This window comes from Alnus glutinosa, chromosome 11 (genome assembly GCF_958979055.1).
Source record: "Alnus glutinosa chromosome 11, dhAlnGlut1.1, whole genome shotgun sequence".
In the NCBI taxonomy this organism is placed as follows: Eukaryota; Viridiplantae; Streptophyta; class Magnoliopsida; order Fagales; family Betulaceae; genus Alnus; species Alnus glutinosa.
The window spans coordinates 16,334,821-16,354,100 of record NC_084896.1 but is presented as its reverse complement, the minus strand read 5'-3'; positions in this window follow the sequence as shown (position 1 = coordinate 16,354,100).

The window sequence follows — 19,280 nt, the reverse complement described above, 5'->3', positions numbered from 1 at the left end:
ATTAAGTCGGTTAATTCGGTCGGTTAACCGACTTTTGTCGGAATGTAGTCGGTGAATTTATTTCGGTTAAGTCGGTTAAGCGGTTAATAGGCGGTTGATTAAGTCGGTTAAGCGGTTAATAGGCGGTCGGTTAAGTCGGTAAGGCCGTTAATAGGCGGTCGGTTAAGTCGGTAAGGCGGTTAATAGGCGGTCGGTTAAGTCGGTTAAATCGGTTAACATTCGGTTAAAATGGGTAATGAAACGACGTCGTTTTGATTTTTTTAAAGAAAATAAATTATCATACGTTTCGTTCTTACTAAAACGACGTCATTTCGTTTTATGTCGGTTCGGTTAATCGGTCGGAATAGCATTCAGTTCGGTTCGGTTCGGTTACCGCTTAAAAGACGGTTCGGTTCGATTCGGCTGCCGCTTAAAAGGCGGTTCGGTTCGGTTCGGCTGCCGATCTGGCTTTCAGAATAAAATTTTATACCGACTACCGAACCGAAATTAGTCGGTTAAAGTCGATAGGCGGTCGATGGCGGTTCGGTTCGGTTCGGTAAGCGGTCGGTAGGCGGTAGGCGGATAATTTGCCCACCCCTATGACTTAAATGATATTTACTTCTGTTTGCTTCACTGTTATCATCATTATGTCTTATATGAGTTAAGTTTAATCTTAACTATGTGTTAAGATGTGTATGTAAGCTCTTAGGCATCGTCCTCTTGTAAGTTGATTTTTAAAGATGGGTTCTACCCAAAATTTGTATATTTGATATTGGAGCCAAATACACAATATTACGGGTTTAAGTCATGAAATGGGTGACCTATGAGCTGAATTAAAATACTGATAAATGAGTGGAGCAGCGAACAAAAAAAGAGCTATCATCATGTCAGTGTTAATAAAGTGAGCCTCTATAAACATTGGCTGTAGAAGCGTGGTGGTATGTTACGATCTTTATGTCTCACATGGATTAAGTTTAATCTTAACCATGTATTTGTAAGCTCTTGGGTACCCTTCTTTTATAAGCCAATTTTTAATAATGAGTTCTACCTAAAATTTATATCATTCACTTTATTATATATAATTTTTCTAATTTCTACCGAGTGAGATTGAGATAGATGCCGGGCAACCAAAATAGAATTAATTAAGAATAGTATTGGTTTTCATCCTTTAAATGGATCAGCTTATATGTTGTAAAAAAAGTAATTGCAAATTTGTTGTAATTAAATATAACGAACGATTTAGATCTAACTCTATTAAAAATAGCCTTTCAAAAAAAAAAAATAAAGAATAAAAAAAAATAACTCTTTTAAAAATAGGATCCAGCTTCCATGTAATTAAAAAAAATAACGATGTACGTTTTTAAGGGGTAGTTCAATCGGCTAAGGACTACGCCTCATGAAGCGAAAGTCCCTAGTTTGAATCTTCACTCCCTCTTTTGTTTGAATATATCAAAAAAAAAAAATAAATAACTACATATGCATCTACCGTTAAAAATTGGATGGCCAAGATTTAATGAGTAACTGAAAAGCAAATGTCATTTGTGCCCTTATATTTTTTCCTCTTCCAGATTTTTGTTCAATCTTCTTGAAGAGAGAAGATCCAATATTCCATCGTCCACTTTGGAAACCTTGTCAGAACTAAAATCCACTCATCAAACTGTTTTATGTTTGAGATATGTTCGGGGTTAGGGCGGAGCCAGCATTCCAAATTTAGATTAAATAAAAAAAAAAAAAAATTGGGGCGCAAATATGAAAAAATAAAAAAATTTAGAGGTAAAATTTTAATTTTCTTTTTTGAGAAAACCTTGGGCCTTGGGGGGGTTACTGGATATGTTATTTGCACAGCTTTTACATAACAATTGTACAACAATGCTAATATGTCTAGCATTTTTTTACAAAATAAAATAAAATAAAATAAAAATGCTGGACACATCAGTATTGTTGTGTAAAATTATTGTGCAGCTAACATATCTTTTTATGTTTATGTACAATTCATGTGAAAACCAATTACATCTAGACACCTCCACTTTCAACTCACACGATCCCACTCAGTCTCCCCCGAGTCAGCCACCACTACCGAGTTCCAGCTCAAATCTCCAATCATTTGTACCAGAAAACTCATCTTCAATCACTACAAAAAAATAAGCATTCAGTGACATGCAAAAAGTTGACAGGTCACAACGTTCAGTGATGTGCAAACAACTAAATGCTTTAGTGACTTGCGAAAGTTCGCACGTCACTCATTGGTGACCTATAAGCTTTTGCACGTCACTAAATTGTGACGTGTGCAAGTTTACACATCATTATTTAGTGACGTATCATAGTTCTTGAGTTACTAAAGTTTATTTCGAATTTTTTTTAAAAAATATATATATAAATTTAATATATTACTGACATGGAACAAAGTAAAACGTTACTACAATAGTGACGTGGTAAATTAGCACTTCACTACAATAGTGACGTGGTAAATTATTACATCACTACAATAGTGACGTACTCAAGTATACACATCACTGATGAGTGGCGTGTGAGATTTTGTGCGTCACTAAAGTTTAATTCGATTTTTTTTTTTAAAAAAATGAAAATAAATTTTAATTGTTACTGACGTGGAAAAAAAAAAATACACGTCACTATGTAGTGACCTGATATTTTTGCACCTCAGTATAGTAGTGATGTGCAAATGTTTGCATGTCATTAATTATTAGAGATTAATAATTCGAGAAAATGGGAAAAAAAAAGGAAAAAAATTTGCCGAAAAACGTTTAGTGACCTAGTGTGAATGCCACGTCACTACAATAGCGACGTTACATTGTATGCACGTCACTGCACTAGTGACATGCAAAGAATAGCGCGACACTATTATAAACAATAGTGCTGCACAAACGTGCACACGTCACTAATGCAGTGACGTGTTGTTTGTTGCACGTCACTATTGTACATAGATTAATAATTAATAGGATTAATACTATATATATATACATATTGCACATCACTGTTGTACACAGATTAATAATTAATAGGATATATATATATATATATATATATATATATTATGCATTATACTTATACTTCTACATACTTATACATTATACTTATATAGGGAAGTATAAGTATACTTATAAGTATACTTATATACTTTGTTGATGTATACATTGTGCACATATATGTCTATATTATGCTTGTGTAGTATGTATGTATGTATGTATGTATATATTATGTTTATATAGTATTAACTATGTATGTAATATTTATATGGTTTATACATTGTACTTATATATGTCTATATTATGCTTATGTAGTATGTATGTATGTATGTATACATTATACTTATATAGTATTTAATGTATATAAGTATACATTACACTTTAAGTATAATGTATACTTATATATAATATCTACTTATATGTAATACATTATTTGTATAATGTACACTTAAGTGTCCCGCCGGCCTGTCGATGATGAGACCCATCGATTGATCATATTGCATTAATTAGCCCGATCGATCGTGATAGAGTTCGATCAATCAAACTTGACACAGTGGATGTTCAATCTAACGTGCAATTGATCTTAATAAGTACTAGTCCGATCGATCGTGACAAGATCATAGGATTGATAGAATATCTGATCGATCCAAGTGTATTACTCAAATCGATCAAACATATTGCATTAGTTTGATTAATCATGATAAAGTTCGATCAATCAGACTTGACACAGTGAAAGTTCGATCAAACGTCCGATTGATCCTAGTGTAGTAGTCTAATCGATCATTATAGAATAATATGATCGATAGACCATCCGATCGATCATAGTGCATTAATTAGTCCGATTGATCGTGATAAATTTTGATCAATCAATCAAACTTGACACGGTGAATGTTCGATCTCTATCACGATCAATCGAGCTATACTATCCTAGTAAATACTTATATAGTATTTAACTATACATTGTACTTATATATGTCTATATTATGCTTTTGTAGTATGTATGTATCCATTATACTTATATATATAGTACTAACTATGTATACAGTTTCAATTATATACTTATATAGTACTATGTAATAGTTATAGTATATACATTGTACTTATATAATATTTGTATACATTATACTTATATAGTATATACAATGTACTTATATATGTGTATATATATTATGCTTAAATAGTATGTATGTATGTATACATTATAGTATGTAGTATTTAATTAAGTCCACATTATACATTATACATTGTACTTAGTATATATATACACTTATGTGTAATATTTATATAGTATTAATATGTAATCTGTAATAATTGGCCACGTAACTACATTAGTGACGTGTTGTTGTTTGCATGTTACTATTGTGAAATTTCGTGTCTCGTGCGCTCTCCCCAAATACTAACAATAGTACAATACAATAGTGACGTGCTTTGTATTTTGCATGTCACTATTGTTCGTTTTTTTGGGGGGAGGCGCGTGGGACACAAAATTTTTTGTGTCCCGGGCCACAGTACCCCTGCGTCATCAAAAAAAAAAAAATTCTTTTTCTTCTTCTTTATTTACCCGACCAGAACAAGAAAGATGAGGGAGAGATCGAGAGAAAGACCAGAGAGAGGGACCAGGAAAGAGAGTAATGTGAACCAATTAATACAAAACACAGGAATGGATAGGTTGACTGTTTTGAGTGAGCAGGGAACTCCCAAAAAATACAGTGAGACTGTATTTTACTTAACAAAATTCAACATAACATATATTCCATAATCCTTCCTTTAAATACACAATAAAGCTAGCAAACTCTCCATAGGAATGCAGCTCTATTCTAGATAAAGTTATCATATACATTCAGCTAGATAACCTATTGCTATTTAAATAGAACTTTAAATGAAAACAACTACTATTACTCGTCTTCTCTCACTAGAAGACATAAGACTATTATTCAAACTACTACTTCTATTTAGACTAGATAAACTATTTAGATAAAGATGTAATCCTTACAGATTAGGATTACATCATTCCCTCCCACTAACTTTTCCCTTATCCTCAAGGGAAAAACAAGGAAATTGTGTCCATATTTTCTTTTTCTTTTTCTAAGCCACACAAAAGCTCGTCGTTGCTTTAACTCACTTGCACCACAGTAAAGAATAAACGCAGGGACTGAATAGTGCAAATCTTCATATGAGGGTGATGCTTTTGTTTTATTTGTTGGTAATATGAGCTGAAGAGATGGCGACATGGGCTTATGGCGTTGCTTTCTGATCCGTTGGCTGCATGGGCTAAGGAGATTGTTGCAATGCAGACCCTTGCAGCGGCGTTGCTGGCTCCGGTGACGTCTAGATCTGCAACTGGGGTGGGCGGATCTGCAGTTGGTCGACAATGGTTTGGTTGAATGTCGATTTGGATGGATCTTTGTTGCTTCAGCAACTATTTTCTTCCTCTTTTTTGTGATGGTGGCAGCTGGTGAGGTAGGCGTTATGGGCAATGATTGGCTTGCTGGAGTGGGGCATGGTGGAGAAAAACTTTCAATTTTTCTCATATGCTCCTCCATCTTTTTGTTGGCTTTTTCCTTCCACACAAGAATTCTGATCGCATCTTTTCTATCTTTTCTTGGTCCTCTTCATTCCAGAAAAATTGGAAAGACATGGTGATGGTGTGGATCGGAGAACTCTTGTTCTTTGATTTTCTTATGTTGTCTAATATATGGTTTCTTTTGAGGGAAACCGGTCCTCTAGGGTAAACACTTCTTGCTATTCAACAGGAAAAAACCTGGCTCTGATACCAATTGATGTGAACCAATTAATACAAAACACAGGAATGGATAGGTTGGCTGTTTTGAGTGAGCGAGGAACTCCCAAAAAACACAGTGAGACTGTATTTTACTTAACAAAATTCAACATAACATATATTCCATAATCCTTCCTTTAAATATACAATAAAGCTAGCAAACTCCCCATAGGAATGTAGCTATATTCTAGATAGAGTTATCTCATACATTCGGCTAGATAACCTATTGCTATTCAAATAGAACTTTAAATGAAAACAACTACTATTACTCGTCTTCTCTTACTAGAAGAGATAAGACTGTTATTCAAACTACTACTTCTATTTAGACTAGATAAGTTATTTAGATAAAGATGTAATCCTTACAGATTAGGATTACATCAGAGAGAAGGAGAGAAGAAAAAGAAAAAGAAAAAGAAAAAGAAAGGAAGGAGAGGAAATGATCAGTTGAATCATATAGGTTCATTCAAGGTAAATTTCTTCCCCTTTAGCTTTGGGTTTTGATTTTTGGTTTGATTTGGATTTGGTTGAAGCCAAAAACTGTATGGGTAATGAAGAATTCTTGTGGGTTTTGCTTTGTGTAGAAATTTATGAAAAAATTCGGTGTAGTACTTTTTTTTTTAGGCTATTGGTGGTGTCCTCTTCACAATTTCAAATTTAGAAAAATTAGTGAGTTTTCAGCAGAGAAATCAGTAAGATAATTCTAAGCTTATTCATTTATTTTCCTTTCTTTTGTGTGTTTTCTTTTGTTAGTAATTACAGTAACTCACGCCCACACACTAAACCCATCTTTTTTTCTTTCTTTCTTTCTTTTTATTTCTTATTTTTTATTTTATTTTATTTTATTTTTTCTTTTGAAAGCTGAGAGAGACAGAGATGAGGGAGAGACAAACGACTATTTGGGTTTTTAGTTTTTTGTGATAGCAACTGATTTGGGTTCTTAATTTTTTTTTTCTCTGTTTGAGTTGATGATTGTTGGTTTAATTTTGTTTGTGAAATTTGTTGGGTATTCTGTTTTCTTTGATTTATGTTGTAGACCGAATGGATGGGGGAATTTTTGGGATTTTATATATATATGCATTTAATGATTTAGCACATTACTAAAGTCACTGATTTTAGTGACTTGCCATAAAATAGCACGTCACTATTTTTAGTGATGTGCCAAAAAATTACACGTCACTAAAAGCAATGACGTGTCATAAAACGATAGGTCACTATTGTTAGTGACATGGAAAATAACACACCACAAATTGTTGTGACGTGTCACAAAACTACACGTGACTACTTGAGTGACATGTACAAATTACACGTCACTGTTTGCAGTGACATGGTGTTTTTGCGCGTCACTGAATATTAGTGGCGTGCAAAATTTGTCACGTCACTGTTGAGTGACGTGGTGCGCTTTTGGGCGTCACTAATGAACATTTAGTGACCGCCTGTTTAATGGCATGTGCTTCACGCCACAATTCGTGCGTCACTAGCGTCAAGTCACTAATTGCTTAAATTGTTGTAGTGTTCAGCGACCTAAAACCACACCTCTCAGCCTTGGCTCCAACAGTTCAAGTACATGACTTGCCGAAGAGACTTGTCAGCCTTGCACCACGGCCACACTCGCTGCCATCCAAAGATAGGCCATAGAAAAATACTTTCCAGCAAATAGGAATCAGCGCTCAACAGTTGTAGTAGATGCAAAGCAACTTTGCTTTGCTCTGCAAATGAAAGAGATAAATTTGGAAGATAAGGAAAAAATGATAAAGACACAAACAACACAAACGACATTTGTGTTTGAGTAATAATTGTTGCTTATTAAATCTTAGCCATCCAATTTTTAACAGCAGATGTGCAGTTATTTTTTTAACTGCATGGAAGCCAAATCGTTAAAAATAAGCCAAAAGACAACGTATAAGCATTACTTCATTTGACGCCACTTCAAAACAACCCATCCCAAAATCTAGTCCCTCTGTCATCTCATCCTCTTCCTCACTTCCCCAACACCTCTCTTTTTCCTCCCTCCATAAAACCTCACCAGAAATGTTGTCCATAAATGGGTTGCTTCATTAGTTCTTTCTTCTTTTCTCGTTTGCGAATTGTTTCAAGTCCACCTTGAAAGAGCGGCTGTTTATTTCAAAATTCTACCATCAGAAAGTTATCCTTAGGTGAGGGATCACTCTATCTAAATTCACCTCAGAGCCATTTTTCTTCCTTCCTCATATCTTCAAGTCTTGAGGTTGGACATTCTTTTGCCTCTACTCCTCCGAATGTCTATGTGGACATGGTTCAGGAATTTTACTCGAACATTACCGGTTTTCAGTGTAAGACTTCTTCTCTCACTACTTATGTCAGAGACATTGACATCACCATCACCCTGATCATCTTTAACCAAAATTCTCGATGTGCCTCTTGAATGGCACTCTAAATTTTCTTACCCTTCAGCGATAGAATCCTAGGGATTCTATCAAGAAAAATTAGGGAATAGATGAGAAAATAAGAAAAATAGAAAAGATAATAATCGCTTTGAGGGGATCGGCCTCCGATATTTTCTTCAAGCAAATGTAATATTTTTCTTGATGATTTAGCCATACGGCATCTACATCTTATTATAGGCAAAAAAAAAGCTAAATATGGAAATAAGAAATTCGGAAATAAATCATAATAAAGACAAACGTAATTCGCAAGAAAATAGTCCCTAGAAGGAAATTAACGTAGTGACCAAGGGGAAGATTTGGAGAAGGTTCTCGAGAACCCTATCATTCCCCCACCTTTAAAGGCAACCTTGCCCTCAAGGTTGGGTACTAATGAGGCCTTGCAGGTCTTCTTCAAAATGCGTTCTATGCAGTGGCTACTGGCAGTGGTGACGTTGTTACCTCGTTTCCCCTGGACTATCACTCTTTTCTCGTGTAAACTTCATGGTTAGCTTGGAGAAATTCCACAGTACATCGCCAAGAGTCCTCAACCATTCAATGCCCAGGACCACCATGTAATCACCAAGCGGTAATAAGTACAAATCTGCTTGCAGCTCCAGATCTTGAACTGCCAACTTAACATTTGAGCACTTACTTTTGCATGTCAAGGTACCCCCATCTGCCATTGTGACTTCAAATGGCTGGCAATCCTCCGTTGGAATGGAGAAATTTTGTGCAATACTCTCATCAAGGAAGTTATTAGTGCTATCAGTATCAATTAATATTGTAACTTGTTGGTGCTTAAGGAAACCATTAACCTTCATGGTTTGCGGGTTTGAGTAGCCTGCCAAGGCATGTATAGTGTAAGTCACCTCATCGTCGTCTCCACCAATAGGCTCATCGTCTTCTTGTGTAGCCTTGCCACTGTCCACATCTTGCGCCATTTGTTCCACCCTTGGCTCGATCATCAGTAGTTTTCCTTATTTGAACATGTGCCCTTTATGCCACTTCTCATCACAATGCCAGCAAAGTCCTCTGCTTGTTTTTTCTTTAAGTTCTTCTTGGGTCAAATGGGCAGTCTTCCGGGTTGGCGTTGAAGAAGAGCCATCCTTATCAGCGGCTGGTCTACTGAAAGTCCGAGCTGTTCGATGTGTTTTGTCACTAAGCTTTTCTTCTTGTACCCTTGCAAATGAAAATGCAGCTACTATGGTTCGTGGCCGATAAGTCTTAACTTCTCTCCTGATATTCGGTCGAAGACCCTCCATGAAGGTACCAATCAATTGTCTCTCCGACCAATCGCGGGCACGGTTGGCTAAGCGCTCAAATTGACTTTGGTACTCATTAACTGAAGAGGTTTGTCGGATCTTAGCTAGCTCACCGTCAATGTCCTTAAATGCAGAGGGGCCGAATCATACAAGAAGGCCCTTCCACAAAGGTTGCCCAAGTGGGCATTCCATGGCTTGCCTCAAACCAATCATACCATTGAACAGTTTCGCCCTCAAGATGGATGGATGCAATGTCAACCCTGGAGGCTTCAGACGTTCCATGGAAATGAAAAAATCGCTCAACTCTCGACACCCAACCAGAAGGATCGTCTTCATCCCATTTAGGAAAGTCCAACTTCATGCGCGGAAGGCTATGGTTTTGATTGTGATGATGTGTTGTAGGTGTGGTTCGAGGTGGGGATGGTCCTGCACTGCGCTCCTCTTGAATGATTTGGGTGATAAGTTCCTTCAACCGCTTTAAAAACCCCGAGTCGAATTGTGTCTCCCCTGAAGTCTGTTCCTTGCCTAGCGAAGTGCTACCGGTGGCCATTGAATAAGCTGTTAAATCAGAAATTCCTAACACTCGCTTTTGGTTGCGTGTATAGGGCATATAACTCTCTCTCTTTTTTCTTTTTTTTTTTGATTTTTTTTTTTGGCCCTTACAAGGAATAAGCTAACTTAAGAATAACAAAAAACCTGAACAAGAATTAATATAAACTAATAGCCAAATAGTGTAATAACACGAGCTTTAAAACCAAAATAAAAATATCCTTGAACTGGAATTAGAACACACCTGGAATGGCTTAGTCTGTAGCCCAAACACACCCTTTCTTCTTCAATATGAATGCCCAACCTATATTTTCACGATTAGAATTTATACCCAACAGCAGCCATGGATTCTCAAACACGGACAACACCAACCAGCAGCCACGGTTGCTCCAAGAACGATTCTGCAGCCAACGGAACGCCCAGAAACGATCGCTCTGATACCAGATGATAGGATCCTAGGGATTCAATCAAGAGAAATTAGGGAATAGATGAGAAAATAAGAAAAATAGAAAATATAATGATTGCTTCGAGGGGATCGGCCTCCAATATGATTGCTTTGAGGGGATTGGCCTCCAATATTTGCTTCAAGCAAATGTAATATTTCCCTTGATGATTTCGCCATACGACATCTACATCTTATTATAGGCAAAAAAACAAGCTAAATATGGAAATAAGAAATCAGGAAATAAATCATAATAAAGACAAACGTAATTCGCAAGAAAATAGTCCCTAGAAGGAAATTAACGTAGTGACCAAGGAGAAGATTTGGAGAAGGTTCTCGAGAATCCTATCATTCAGGTGATGGTCCCTCCACTACTGAGTTGGGTAACCGGTTTGGGCTTAAGCCCTGGAACCTTAAGTGAACCTCTTTTCCTATGCAACACATGAAGATACATTTTTGCATGCTTCCTTTTTTCCTATTGTGGATTCTTTAAAGGCGCATTGATTTCACACTTGATAGAGCACAATTTTTGCATGCCTTAGTTCTTGGTCGTCCTGTCGATATCTGTTCCCAGATCATTGATCTCATGTAGGGTTGGCAATTCGGGTCGGTGGGTCGGGTTCATGTCGATCCGACTGACCCGATTACACAATCGGGTCTGACACGAACCCGACCCGATTATTAATCGGGTTGAACTTCTGAACCCAAACACGACTTGCCTGCCAGCCGTGTTACCCGAACACGACCCGGGTAACACGTTTACTTTCAACCAAACCTTGAAATCTGAATCGGTGAATCCTTGATTGATCAGAGAAGTAAAGAACTGAGACCCAATGTTTATCAAAACAAAATCAATACAAGCATTAACAAATCTAATGGAAAATTCACCTAAATCGGCACAGGACCGAACTACCGAAGGGTGAAACACTAAAACTGAAACACTGAAGTGAAAATCTGGAAGAGATTCAAGAGAAGATGAGAACTCGAGAAGTGCGGTCGTGCGGACTGCGGGCGTGCGCCGTGCGGGCCGGTGCTTCTATGCCGACTAGCGGGCTAGGGTTCTGACTGCGGAGCGCGGGCGAAGGGCGTGCGCTGTGCGGGCGGTGCGGCTACGCCGACTAGCGGGCTATGGTTCCGACTGCGGAGCGCGGGCGACGGACGTGCGCTGTGCGGCTACGCCGACTAGCGGGCTAGGGTTCCGACTGTGGAGTGCGGGCGACGGGCGTGCGCCGTGCGGGGCTGCGGCTACATTGACTAGCAAGCTAGGGTTCCGATTCGTTCTTACTTTCTCAGTTTCTCAGTTTCTCAGCTTTCTCCAATTCTCCGTTTCTAGATTCTTCAATCTTCATTGTTCTTCTACAGTCTACGTTTTGTGACTTGTCTTTCGGACTTCAGTCTTTCTTCCTCCTTTTTTTTTTTACCAAAAAAAACCGTGTCTAATCGTGTCTGGCACGATTTTATTCGGGTTGACCCGATTATGACCCGAACCCGATTATAATAAACCCAAACCCTATTTTCCTGTGTTGTGTTCGTGTCGGGTTTGCGGATCCTGTCAAAAATTGCCAACCCTAATCTCATGTTTTATATTTTCCAAAAGGAAAAAGGGACCCTAGTTTATGGTGTTCTCACTTGTAAAATACCACCTCCTTTCAATGTCCCTCCTCGTCTTAATGAGCCCACTTTGTTTTCCTCTGATTCGTTTGATAAAACCACTGCTACTAAATCTAAAGCCGTTCGGCTAGCTAAGTCAAATCCTTCTCACCCTTCCTCCTTTTGTGCTGATCCTTCTTCTTCGGCTCCCGCTGCTACCTATCCATTTAGTAGTGTGATCTTCTTCAGCACTTAAAGTCCTTGTTTGCAACTTAGACTGTGGTTTTTAAGGACCGTTTTGCTAGTTTACAAGCTGAAAATGTTTCCCTCAAGCAGGAGTTAAAGGATTTGATGCGTGGTTTACAGACTCAAGTGGATCTCAATTTATCCACTCTCTCCAATGTCTCTTCAAATGTGGTTCATATTGGGATTGATGTCCAATCCTTAATACTCAAACACAAAGAGGACATTGTTGATGATTTAAGAGAGGAGAAGGAGGAGGAGGAAGAGGAGGAAATAGTCATTGGTACTACTGTTGATGGCCTTCACAAGATGGATGAGTATGGATCAATTATTATGGATTTTGTGCATCCTTCTCATACTGTTAGGAACCCCTCTTTCTCACTTCAGTCTATGTTCTAGGATGGTCAGGATCCCTTGGTCTCGCATGAGCCTTCGACTTAAGGTCGCCCTCCTCATACGGATTAGTTGTTGGACATCTTTCCTTTGTCCATTGTAACAAAAATGGGGAGAAGTGTGTTTTTTAGAGGGAGTTGGTTTGGATTTGAAGGGAGAGATGGTTTGGTGCTTTGATAGTCTATTATTTAGCATTGACAGTAGGTGGAGCGTAATTTTTCCTCTCACCACGTCAGCACCGACTTCCTGGAGAATTCTGTTTTGCTTAGCGCGGGAAAACCTTTTCGATAAGCGATCAGTACGTGAGGGCGCGTGGCTGGCAGATTTGTTGTCGGACTTCGGTGGTTTTCATTCTCCAGGTCTCTTCTCTTCCATTCTGATTTCTTTTTATTGGTTTTGGATGATTTGAGATTTTTAGGGGTTTCGTGGGGGAGAGGTTATCTGTGATGGGGAAGAAACCCAGTAGGGGTAGAGCTAGAGGGAGAGGAAAGTCGAATGGGAATGTCGCTTGGACTATAGGTCATTGTAGTTCATCATCTATACCTGTGGCTGATCCTTCTGTGGATCAAGATGTATTTGCTGATGCAGCAGATACTTGTGGTCTTAATTCTAATCAAGATTTAGGTGATCCGGGGGCTGGTCCTTCGATATTACCGGATGAATTTGAGGAGGGTAAGGACAATGAGGATGATGGAATTGATGATGAGATTGGGAATCAGGAAGTGGATTTTGAGTGTATCAGTATGGGATCAGAGGAGGAATCTGTTCTTCTAGAAGGGTTGGGGGATAGTAGTGGTGGTGATTGTGTCAAAAACTCAGATTGGAGGGGTCTGTTTATTTCGGGCCGATCTCTAGGTAACCTTCAATACTTTGTTCCATCAAAGAATGATGGCAAAGTTTATGTGTCCCCCCCGGAGGAGGCTATTGAGGAAGGCATTGAGAAGTGAAAATCTTGCCTGGTTGGGCAATTTCTAGACAAACCTTTACCTTTCTTTTTAGTCAAGAAGTCTGTGGCCTTGATGTGGAAGCAGTATGGAGATATTGAAGTATTCTCTCTTGAGAATGGCATGTATATCTTTAGATTTCGGGATGAGGTCACTTGTGAGGAAGTTCTTGAGGCTAAACTTTGGCATGTGGCCAATAAGCCTCTGATTTTGAGGAAGTGGCAACCAGGAATGCAAGTTCTTAAGCTCACTTTGACTTTTATTCTGATTTGGATCAAATTGACGCATCTGCCTTTGGAATTCTAGACGCTTACCTGCCTTAGCAATGTGGCTAGTGGTGTGGGTAAACCTTTGTATGCATATAAGATTACTGAGGACCAGCAGAGATTGGGGTATGCCTGTGTCCTTGTTGAAGTGGATGTCAACTCAGGCTTCCCCAAGGAAATCTTCATTAGTAGGATGAAGGGAGAGACTCTTTCTATAGGTGTGGAGTACCCTTGGCTCCCTCCTAAATGCTCTTTATGTGCTGGTTTTGGACATGTTGCTTATCATGCTTCAAGAAATAGAAAAAGGTTTGGATTCCTAAAGGGACAAAGGATAATACCAGGGTTAATGTTTACAGAAAAGCTGGAAAAAGTCCTGTTAAACATTTTGATGCTACAATCCGGAAGCTTGTAAGTGCTCCTAAATTGAAGTTGAAAAGTGGGGAAATTAGACTTTCTAATTCCTTTGAGCCTATAGGAAGGGTAGAGGTGGAGGAAGGTTTTGAGGAGTTTTCAAGGCCTCGATCTCCCACTACTTTCTTGGAGGTCTTTGAAAAGGCCTTATCTACTAAGGGGAAAGGGAAGAATAAAGTGAATGGCTCGGACCAAGGGGTGGGTGAAGAGAGAGGGTTCTCTCCTACACTAGGGATATGAAAGTCCTCATATGGAATATCAGGGGCCTTAATAAACCCCTGAAACAAAAGGTGTATAAGATGGTGACTCGGTGGATGCTTTCTATTGTTTGTTTAGTTGAGACTCGAGTCCAGTAGGTTAACATCTAAAAGATCGGAGATAAAACGTTGCCTGGGTGGGAGATTTTACATAATTGTAATAATCATTGGTTAGGTAAGATATCAATTTGCTGGGATCCGGGTGGACTCTCTATTACTGCAGTGGATGTAAGTGAACAAGTCCTTACTTGTGAAGTAATGTCTGCTGCTAATAAAAGTTATTGAGTTCTGTCAGTGGTATATGGTGCTACTCATGGGGTAGATAGGAGGAGGTTATTGCAGCATCTGTCTCATTTAAAATCTGTTGTAGGCTCGGCCCTCTGGCTCCTTGCAGGGGATTTTAATGTTGTTAGAGGGCAGCATGAGAAATGGGGAAGTGCAGGCCTTTCTACCTATGAGAAAGAGTTTGTTGAATGTATTCACAAGGTGGAGATTGAGGATTTACCTTTCACAGGATGGCTCCACACTTGGTCTAACAAGCAAGCTGAGGAAGATTTTGTGTCCAAGAAGCTTGATAGAGTTATGACTAATTTGGAATGGCTGCATAGATTTGGCAATACTTCAGTGGATATTTTAGAAGCTGGAGTCTTGAATCATTCCCCAGCCTTGGTGACTATTGAAAGGGCTATTAGTTATGGTCCAAAACCCTTCAAATTCTTCAATTTCTGGGCAGATCATAGTTTGTTTATGGATTGGGTTAAGGAGGGGTGGAGGATTGACATTCATGGGTATTCTATGTTCAAATTTTATGCCAAGTTGAACTCTGTTAAGAAGATTCTCAAAATCAAGAACCTGAAATGTTTTGGAGGGTTGGGGCAGCGTGTTAGGCAAGCAAAACATGAGTTGGCAGAAGCTCAAGCCCAATTTCTTGCTCATGACAGTTTTGAATGCCAAAGGAGGGAAAGAGAATGTATGCATGCCTATATCTCTATTTCAGCAGCGGAGGAGAACTTCTTGAAGCAGAAATCTATAAACAATTAGCTAAATTTAGGGGATGGAAACAATTCTTTTTTCCACAAATCGGTTAAGGCTAGAAACTCTTCTAATCTTATTAAGATTCTTATGGATGAGGAGGGCAATATGGTGGAGGATCAGCAAAAGATTAAAGAGTTAGCTATTGGGTTTTATCAAAAGCTTATAGGATCCACTTCTCATGTGTTTTCTACTGCTAAGGCAGATCGGGTGTCTCACTTAATAAAAAAGAAGTTTTCTCCTAAATGTGTAGCTGATATGGAAGCTGTTGTCACTAATGAAGAAATTAGGATGGTCATTTTTGATATGAATAAGCAAAAAGCTCCGGGGCCTGATGGATTTTCTCCAGGTTTCTTTCAAAGGGCTTGGTCTATTGTAGGAGAAGAAGTTTCTGAAGCTATTCTGGAATTTTTTCAGACAGGCCAACTTCTTCAAAGGGCTAATGCTACCATATTAACCCTGGTTCCAAAGAAGAAGAACTCTGCCTCTATGGGGGATTACAGGCCCATATCTTGCTGCAATATCATTTATAAGTGCATTACAAAAATACTAGCTAATCGGCTTCTACCTGGTTTACATGATATTATAAACTCTAACCAAGAAGCTTTTATTCCTAGAAGAAGCATCTCAGAAAACATTATGTTAGCACAGGAGGTTGTATGTGATTATCATAAGAAGAAGGGCAAACCTCGATGCACTTTGAAGGTGGATTTGATGAAGGCTTATGACTCCATTAGTTGGGAGTTTATTCTCCATTGTTTGTAGTGTTTTGGAACCCCTTCTAAATTTGTAGCTTGGACTAGGGAATGCATCTCTAGTCCTAGCTACTCCATTGCACTCAATGGTACCCTTGTTGGCTACTTTAAAGGAAGGAAATGGCGTAGGCAAGGTGACCCCATGTCACCTTACCTCTTTGTCATTGCCATGGAGGTTCTTTCTTTGCTTTTAGAAGAGGGGACTAGCAACAATCCTTTGTTTGGTTTTCATCCGAGATGTTATGGGCTTAGACTTACTCATCTATGCTTTGCAGATCACTTGTTGATTTTTTCTACAGCAAACATTAATTCTGTCCAGGTTATAAAAGATGTGTTGGGGGAGTTTGAAAATATCTCGGGGTTGAGGGCCAACCCGGCTAAAAGCACCTGCTTTTGTGCTGGAATTTCATAGCAGGTTAAAGTTCAGGTGCTGAGCCTTTTGCAGATGAATGAGGGCTCCTTCCCGGTTCGTTACTTAGGAGTTCCCCTCATTACCAAGAGACTGACAGCAGCTGACTGTGAAAATCTTGTCTCTAGGATCACTGCTCGCATAGACTCGTGGCTGGTTAAAAACTTGTCTTTTGCTGGGAACCTTCAACTTATAAATTTTGTTCTCTGCAGTCTTCAAATATATTGGTCCAGAATCTTTATCCTTCCAAAGAAGGTTATCAACTTGATAGAACATAAATTAAATCGGTTCCTTTGGTGTGGGCAAGATGTGAAAGCAAGGGCTGAAGTGGCTTGGGATAAAGTGTGTGCTCCTAGGAGGGAAGGGGGGTTTGGGCATTAAGAAGTTGGAGGTTTGGAACTGAGCTTCCATGATGGTTCACATATGAAATTTGTTTGCTAGGGCAGGTTCCTTATGGGTGGCTTGGGTGGAAGATGTGTGGCTGAAAGGGAGGAGCTTTTGGCAAATCCCTATACTACAGACATATTCTTGGAGCTGGAAGAAAATCTTGAAGCTAAGGTCCTTTGCTAGACATTTTCTTAGCTTTAAGGTTGGCAATGGCATTAAGATCTTTCTTTGGTATGATGCATCGCATCCAGCTGGCTGCCTCATTGAAAAATATGGATATAGAACAGCTTATGATGCAGGGCATAACATTGGTCCTAAGCTGGCTTCTATTATCAGGAATGGAGAATGGCATTGGAAGAGTGCTAGGTCGGATAACTTGGTGGAGATTTAGTGCAGATTGCCAGAGATTCCTATTGCAAGTGAAGATCTCCCTATCTGGAAGTCCAGCAATGGCAAATTTTCTTGTCCAGAAACCTAGAATCAATTGAGAGTGAAGTACTCAGTGGTTGATTGATTTAAGGTTGTTTGGTTTCCCTTAGCTATTCCAAGGAATTCTTTTATTCTTTGACTGGCTTTTAGGGATGCTCTAACTACCAAAGATAAGATGTGTGTGGGGTTTTTCTGGTCCCAATGTTTGTTTATTTTGCCATGGGTTTCAAGAGACCAAGGATCACCTGTTTAATGGTGTAGCTTTAGCCGCAGAATTTGGTGGCAGATTGTGGTGTTGTTGATCCTCCTGTGAATTGGGATGATGTGGTTAATTGGTTTAAAGTGGGAGTGAATGGTAAGAGCTTGAAATCAGCTCTCTGCAAGATGTGCTTAGGAGCGACTGTTTACCATCTTTGGAGGCAAAGGAACGACTTACTTCATGGTAATCCTCATTGTTCAGAAGAAGCTATAGTTTCCCATATTAAATGGCAGGTTCGGGCTAGGCTGCTGGCTAAAGGATCTGTGAAACTTATTGGGAATAAACTTGGCCCGGTTCATCTTTGGAATCTCCAAACTCTGATTCAGATGTAAGTGGATTGATTGATAGCTTTGTTGCAGAAAGTCGGTGTCTTTGAACAGCTTCCTGCTTTTAGCTGGAGTGTATGTTTCCTTTTTGGGAGGTTCCTGGTGATCGAGATATGTATTCAGATGTTCTGTTGTTGGCTTGGTTGGGGGTTTATGTGGTGTTTGTTTCAGTTTGTTTTCTGTTTGCTGTGCTAGTGGTTCTAGGCATAGCAGAGTTTTGTTTTTCCTGTGTTGTATGCTGCTAGGCAGTTTCTTTGGTGTTGCTCCTGTCTAGGGGGTTTGTCCCTAAGTAGTTGTCTTGATTCCAGTCTTTACTGGAGAGTTTGTACTGATTTGCTTGAGCTTTATAAAGGGTTTAATTCATCAAAAAAAAAAAAAAAAAAAAAAATTAGCATCGACAGTAGTGTTTAGCAAAACGTTGGGACAAAGATTTAGGACATTACCGGGGCAGCTATTATCTTTTCAACTACAAGATTTGGGTACTCGATTGCTCTAAATATGTTGATATTGAGTATGTTTTGTATGTCAAATGTTTGGTAAGATTGGTGGAGTTGATCTTCTGTGCAATTGTAGGCTGAGGGCACTCAGCAATGCAAGGCATCGTGGTGGGGATTGCCTCAGCTGAGGCAAACTATCAAGTGACTTGGTTAAGAGAAACTTTGGTTTTTGTTATATTTCATTGAACCTCAGCCACCATTCTCACAATTTGTTAAAGGAAAAACATGTTTATTTTAGATAGAGGTTTTAAAAACTTGCCGGGGGGAATTTATCAACATATTTGATGACGAAGAACCCCTCCAAGGTAGTTATCTGGATTGTCAAGCAATACTTGGTCCTTTACTTTGGCGGTGTCTATTTATTTATGACGAGAAACCCCTTCAAAGAATGGCCATTTCGTGTACTCTGGTCGTGTTTGTGCCCTATGTTATTTAAATGATGCTTCTTAGGCACTTTGGGTTTATTTTTCTCTGTATAGCTTTTGTGCAGTAGACTAGCTGAGTAGTACTTCATTGGTTCTGCAAATTGAAATTTAGTCAATAATGAATCCCTTGTTAATCAAATTGACAATCTTTTACCATATCTTTAGTGCCCAGTTCTTCTTGTACTTCCTATTTGTTATTAATATCATTTATGCAATTTTCTTTTCCACGAGTGAAGTATGTAAAATATGTTGCTTTCCAG